Below are 5,566 nucleotides of genomic sequence, written 5' to 3' on the forward strand. Positions count from 1 at the left end.
ATGTAACTCAAAAAGTGAAAGATTAAATACTGCTCACATGATAAAGCACCCAGCTGCTAAATTGTTTTTTACTTTTCCCTAGAAAGGAAAACAAGCCGTGGGTGTTTTCAGACTGATTACAAAGGTTTTGCTCTGGATTTTATTGAAGAAGATGCATTTGACTGCTTTTTTTCTGTGTGGCTAAAAGCCATGCTCACCCAAATCACTCATATCTTCCTGTCATTCTAATTGCTCCACAATTCACTTTGAGACACTCTTAACAGCTTTCCTTTCTATTTTGAAATATTGTGGAGAGTTAAGGCTGATGTTCAAGCATGCAGCCTTCCCTACAAATTTTCAGGGCCCAGACTGTGAAAGCTAAATATTTACTGAACCTCTTCTCTCCAAGGTCATCAGAGACCTTTACAAACCAAATCCAGTGACCTTTTATCTGTCCTTATTCTATTTGACCTCTTCTATTCATTCAAAAAAAAAACATTTACTGAAGCTTACTGGGTATCTGGTTCTATCTAGACACCAAGGACAAAGAAATCAACAAGATACAGTTTCTACTTCAAAATGGAGTGAGAGAAAGAGGAAAAGATAGGTAAATATTAAAATACACTGTGATGGTTCCATAAGAACCTGTGAATTGCAGATATTATCAAGAAGCACGTAGAAAAGTTACCTTGTTCAGCTGGGATTCTCTGCTTCCTGGAAGACAGAGCAGGAAGTAAAATCATAAAGCATAATTAGAAATTAACTCATTAAATAACTCAGAAGAAGAAATCACTTGTGTGAAGTAGCAAGGCATGAGAGGTCGAAAAGAATTTCAAGAAATGCCATAATGACTAGAGGAAAGCAATTGTACAGGGACTGGGTAGATATGAAGCAGGACAGAATGGGACAGGGGAACAGCCCAAAGGAGCACTCTGAGACCAACATGGAGATCAACTGCTTGATATGAGGGGTAAAAAAGCAGGCACATTGTTTAATAAGTTATTAGAATAGTACATGTGAGACATGGTAAGAACCTGAATGAAGCATTTACAGTGGGATTGGAGCAGGACATGGAGAGAAATGTTTAGAGGTTCAGAATGAGAGGTTTAGAGTCCCAAAGGTAGGAAGCCAAGGGTGAGTGATGAGGGAAGAAAAAGTCTAAAGTGTCAATGAGAAAGTGGCTGAATCTTCCTACCTTTAAATGAGATTCACACACAAAAGAAGAAAATATTAGCTGATAAATGGGTTTGGTATGTTGACCTTAAGGAGCCTGTAGACCAACCAGATACAAGATTTTGTCCATAATATAGATTTTAGAAAGCAATGCATGCTTAGCAATTAAAAGATTAAGTATGGTTGAGATCACTCAGTGTAGAACAACCTGAAGACAGAGTGACATTTAAAAGGAGTGGCATTTCATAGAGGCATAAAGTGTGATGAGCCTATAAAATAGAGCCGTCAAGAGAAGAAAAACCAAGGGACAGCAGTTTCAGAGAAGCATTTATATTGTTGACCATCCTGGAGAGGGTGGTCGGTGTAAAAGCTAGCAGAACATGGATAATGGAAGGAAGTTTTTCAAATTTTGCAAAAGTGCTTTATTCTTCTGCCTTCTGAGTACACCATATTCACATTAGGCACCCATCTGCCTAGGAGAAGATTAGATTGGTTATATAAGAAATGTAAAGAAATGAACAAAGAGAAAGTCATTTTTTACCCCCTATATCCAAATTGGATAGGAGGCAAGACAATATACCCTGCTCACCAGAATGCTACCTTAGGATAGAGTATTTTACTTGTCTGGACTCCTTCTTCAGCTTGTCAGCAAGGGCTTAGAATACAGGGTTTACTAATGTGGAGGGGTGTCTCATATTACTTCCAACAGCCCAAGATAACTCCATACAGAGGAGATACAGAAAAGAAGAAATTTTAAAAAGATATGGGGCTATTTCTGGCCTAAGGGGAAGTGGAAAGAAAAGATTGGAAGCTGTCAAACTTGTGTCCACTCCTTTTCTGTCCCTCGACTTAAGGAGATGTATGTCATGTAAATGAAGATAAAAATCAGTGGCAAAGATAAAAGCCATAGCCACCTACTCCTCACAGAAGACTAAGAAAATTGGTTGTCGGCTTTCTACAAATGTAACAAGCCAGAATGAAAGCACAGCTTCTTGGCTGTGCAGTGTGCCCAAAGGAAAGGTTGTGAGGTTAAGCTTTCCCAACCTCCCCAGTTCCTGCATGTGTGCAGCCAAGGCAGTAGGACTGCCAAGGAGCCTGCTGGGCAGACGAGGTGATCTCACAGAGGAAGCTTGGTGGACACCAGGGCAGCAGGCTGGACCAAGGCCATGGCAGTCACTCAGGAGTGAGGTGAGATGAGGTCAGCCAAGAGCCCTGCTGAGAGAAAGCAAGTAGAGTGACATGAGTAGAGAGGTCACATAACAGAGCCAGCAGCAGCCAGTCAGCCAAGAGACACGGCCCCTGTCACCAGCAGGTAAGAGCAGCATGCATCCCAAGAAAAACCTGCATGAGCCAGGAACCCTTCCCCAACACACTCCAAGACAGAGAAAGAATCGAGAGCTGAAGAAGACCATCTTTTTCCCAATAAAGAAACCAAAACAACCTTTCATATCATATTGGCTTTTTTTATCCCAGACAACACATGGAGTCCATTTGTTTTCCAGCTACCCCATAGAGAAAAGAAGGGACTCATTGTAGTAAAGCAATTTATTATTTTTTCTTCACTTTAGAATGTCAGACACAATTAACAACCCTGTCACACAGGCGAGACAATATTTATAAAACGAATATAAATTAAAATAATGTTAAATAGTAATAAAATACCAGATAAAATAAAACATAAAGTAATATAAAATATTAAAACATGAAAATTGCATTTTCCAAAGTATGTTCTGCAACAAATCAATTGTTCAGAATGTTGTCAGATGTTATACTGGGGGGATGGGGACATGCGGTCGTCATTTAAATTGAATAAATCAGTTTTAAAAAACTAAACAAAAAAATTTAATGAAAAGTATTCTGAGAGCACTTATTTTGCCTATGAAAATTCTGAATCTCCAATACAATAATATAATATGCCTCATTTACTGAATATATTGGTTCACAAAACTTTATTTTTATAAAACACCTCTCAGAAACATTTTTGGAAGCATTTCTCACATTTAAAATTGGAAATATTTCCAAATCTTTAGAACAATTAGATCATGGGCCTTAGGCCACTGCTTCCCCTGTACTGTGGTTCCTCAGCGGGTGACTTAAAGATACTGCCAAATGGGCAGCGCCTACTGGCACACGCCTGTAACCCCTGTTGCTCAGGCAGCTAAGGAAGGAAGACTGCAAGTTTGAGGCCAGCCTCATCAACTTATCAAGGCCCAAAGCAACTCAGCAAGACCCTGTCTCAAAATACACAAAATAAAATTTTTTTTAAAAAAAGTGTTAGGAATGTGCCTTAGTGGTTGTACACTCCAGGATTCAAACAGGAAAGTACAGGGCTGACAGGAAAGTACAGGGCTGACCCTGAGCACAATGTTGAGACAGACTTCACCTTCCCCCACCTTGGGTGCATTTCTTCTCCATCCCTTCCTCCTAATAAAGCTTTCCAGAATGTTTATTTCTCCTAAACTACACTGACTATTTGTAGATCATCATTCTGAACCAATCACAGTGACTCTTCTTCCTCACAGGAATCAGAGGCACTATAGTCTAGTGAGTAAGGATCTGGAGCCAAACTGGCTCACCACTTCCTATCTTTGTGGTGGTGATCTTGCGAAAGTTACTTAACTTCTCTGATCCTAGTGTTTTTATCTGCACAATAGATAAAATAACATCCCTTACCTGTTGCACTGAGATCAGTTGTTCTGTGTTTATATTAAGAAAAAGAGAGACAGAATGTGTTAGGACATAGTGTATGTTACATATATATATATAATGTAAAATTATACATTTTATTGTTTTATCTTGCCAAACATTAACAAATGAATAAAATTGAATAAATTCATGATGACAGAGACAATAAAAGAAGCCATCAGTAAAGTGATTTCAATAAATTTATAAAAGACACAAGCAGACCCAAGAACACTACTGACAAAATGGGGCAGAGGAGCCCACAAGCCAACATCAGGATTGGCAACTTTTTCTGTGAAGCCCAGACAACAAATATTTTCAGTTCTGTGGGTCAAGAAGCAAGATAGAGGATATCATGTCTCTTTTGCCACTACTGGAATCTGTCATTGTGGCACAAAAGGAGTCATACATATATGAATGAAAATGACTATAATCCAATAAAATTTTACTTTTGGACACAGAAATTTTCAATATTTGGATCTTTACCACCATGAAAAGGGTCATATAGAAGGGAGCAGGTAGATGACCCACCACAATCACAGGTAGACTCCAGAGCCTGCGCCCTGAACTCTTGCACGCTTAGAAACAACCAAGCCACAACAATGCACCCTCTAAGCAGTCAGTAGCAGGTCCCTGAACTGACAAACCAGGAGCTGCTGGTGGGGGATTCACAGCAACTAGAAAATTGGCTCCTGTGCCCCTGCAGCTCTGGAAAGGTCCATAGTCAAAGACTGTTGGACATTTGTTAAATGTCCAAACCCCAGTGAAATCCAAGCCAAGATTGAACAAGAATTTTCTTCGCTTTGACATGGTTTACTAAAATAACTCTAATGTCAACTTTGATCATATAAACAGCTCTTTAACTTGAACAATAATTGCTATGCCAATAGCCAACTTATACATTCAAACCCATTTAAGTGTATTTAATTAAATGGTTTAAAGCATTAATTGGAATCAATCTTCTTGTCTTTGTTTTCCTAACTCTAGTTTATACTTGCTCCTCTTACTCCCTATACATCCTCTTGCATTAACTGCTACTACCTCAAATATCCACAATCCATCTATTTCTCTTTTCTGCGTTGGTGTGAATTATCCTTCTATAGTTTTCTATTTCTTTCTCTCTCTCTTTTTACCTTTCCTTTTTGCCCAAACTTTCTTCTTCCCCCATTTTAGCCCTCATTTAAGGTTATGGTAAGTTGATTGAACTTAATGACTAATATTTTGACCTATCCTAAAACTTCATTACAGGTTTTTGCATGGATGTGAGGAACCATGGAGAACAATAGCAACAATTTTTTGATTCTTCTAAGGCTGAAAAGAATGAGACTTGGTTCTGAAGTGATTATAGTTAATAGGGTTCTGTGGCAACTTTGAAAATGATGCTGATATTGGGATCAGCAGAGGTCACAGATTGACTTACAATATCATTATCTGGATATTCACCCAAGCCAGGGCTCTTAAGAAAAAGCAGCTCACAAATTAGTTCTTTGCTTAGAAGAAGAAGTGAGAACTATACCAATAGATGAGTAGACATACAAACGTATGAAAGACAAGAGAAAAAAATCATCACAAACAGCCCATAATGCTTCAACAACAGACTTCATTGGCACCACACTGAAGAAAATGTCAGAGAAGGAATTTAGAAAGTTCATAGTTAAAATGTCCTATGAGCTAAAAGAAAATGTAAGGAGTGAAATCAGACAGAAAATACAAGAAGTGAAGGATCACTTCA

Source organism: Ictidomys tridecemlineatus, chromosome 8 (assembly GCF_052094955.1).
Source record: "Ictidomys tridecemlineatus isolate mIctTri1 chromosome 8, mIctTri1.hap1, whole genome shotgun sequence".
In the NCBI taxonomy this organism is placed as follows: domain Eukaryota; kingdom Metazoa; phylum Chordata; class Mammalia; order Rodentia; family Sciuridae; genus Ictidomys; species Ictidomys tridecemlineatus.